General features: G+C 48.7%; 1 pseudogene; it reads left to right on the top strand.

Annotated features, from left to right (window-relative positions):
* Positions 1-597: 597 nt before the first annotated feature.
* LOC102815675 lies at positions 598-1,515 on the top strand (annotated as a pseudogene).
* The last annotated feature ends 363 nt before the right edge of the window (positions 1,516-1,878 follow it).

Below are 1,878 nucleotides of genomic sequence, written 5' to 3'. Positions count from 1 at the left end.
CAGGATTGAAAGCAGCAGGATTAACAACCTGCCATATGCAGATGATACAACCTTGCTTGCTGAAAGCCAAGTGGTCTTAAAATACTTATTGATGAAGATCAAAAACCACAACCTTCAGTATAGGTTGCACCTCAATGTAAAGAAAATAAAAATCCTCGCCACTGGACCAATGAACAGCATCCATATAAATGGAGAAAAGATTGAAGTTGTCGAAGACTTCATTCTTCTTGGATCAACTATAACACTCATGGAAGCAGCAGTTAAGCAATCAAACAACATTTTGCATTAGGCAAATATGCTTCACAAGAACTTTTTAAAGTGTTGAAGAGCAAAGATGTCAGCTTGAGGACTAAGGTGTGCCTGACCCAAGCCATGGTATCTTCAATAATATCATATGCGTGCAAAGGCTGGAAAGTAAATAAGGAAGACCAGAGAAGAACTGATGCATTTGAGTTATGGTGTTGGAGGAGAATATTGAAAGTGCCGTGGGCTGCCAAAAGAATAAACAAATCTATGTTGGAAGAAGTGCAGCCAGAGTGCGTCTTGGACCCCAGTGGGGCCAGACTTCGTCTCTCATTCTTTACACATATTTTCGGGATGGACCGGTGCCTACGTATCCACGACCTGGAGGATGACCTGGAGATGTCATTGGACGACAGCGACGCAAACGGGGAGGAAGGTGGCAGAACCCCCAAGACTAAGCCTGGCAAGAAGAAGAAGACAGGCTTGGACAACGAGTGAGGCCTTCGAGGACAGTGATGATGGGGACTTTGAGGGCCTCTGACGGCTCCAGCAACTTCCAGGAAGAGATGGAAAGTAAGCCTCGAGTGACCTAGCAGAAGGAGGTGACCAAAGGTGTGGAGGAACAGAGCAGCGAGAAAAGTGAGGAGGGAAAGCTGCCGAGGAGGAGGAGGAGAAGAAGGCTTCTGTCCCCCAAGAGAAGAAGCACAAGAAAGACAGCAGTGAGGAATCCGACAGCTCGGAGGAGAGCAACATACACAGGGAGGCCTCATTGGTCCTCTTCATGGTGAACAAGAAGATGCCGCCTAAAACGGAGTGGAAGCCATCAGGAGCCAGCATAGGAAATGGGGAGGAGCAGGGCGGAGAAAAGCCGCCCTGGCACACCCAGCACTGAGAGCAGCGCCACCTAGTGCACCTTACGGGCAAGCAAACTGAAGAAAGGCAAGTTGCCGGTAACACCCCCACAGCCCAGCGGCTCTGGATGGAGGCGGGACCTCAGATTCCCAGATTCTGTCCGGGAAATCCATCCCCCAGCCCCTGTCTGGGAAGTCAATGCCCTGCAGCAGTGACGTGCAGGTGGTCAAAGACACGGTGCGCAGCTACCTGACACGCAAACCCATGACCACCAAGGACCTGCTAAGAAGTTCCAGACCAAGAAGACTGGGCTGAGCAGCGAGACGACCTTGAACATGCTGGCCCAGATCCATAAGTGCCTCAACTCCTAGCAAGCACAAGATGATCAACGAGGAGATGCACTTCTCCCTCAAGGAGTGAGGCCCCCAATAAACAGGCCTTTCTGCTGCTCAAAAAAAAAAAAAAAAAAAAAAGCAAACAAAAACCCCTATCATGTTTGGTAAAGTGGAGGATCAGAGAAAAAGAGGAAAACCCCCAACGAGACGGATTGGCACAGTGGCAGCAGAAATGATTCAAGCATAGCAACAGTTGTAAGGGCGCAGGACCCAGCAATGTTTTGTTCTATTGTGCAGAAGATTGTTATGGGTCAGTACCGACTCGATGACACCTAACAACAACAACATAGAAAACCACATAATTGTGTGACTCAAAATGGCCAATACCAGTCCACTTCTTCTCACTGTTGTTGCTGTGATGTGCCGTGGAGTTGGTTCCAACTCATAG

This window comes from Chrysochloris asiatica, unplaced genomic scaffold (assembly GCF_000296735.1).
Source record: "Chrysochloris asiatica unplaced genomic scaffold, ChrAsi1.0 scaffold00293, whole genome shotgun sequence".
In the NCBI taxonomy this organism is placed as follows: domain Eukaryota; kingdom Metazoa; phylum Chordata; class Mammalia; order Afrosoricida; family Chrysochloridae; genus Chrysochloris; species Chrysochloris asiatica.
This window is presented reverse-complemented; position numbering and strand designations above follow the sequence as displayed.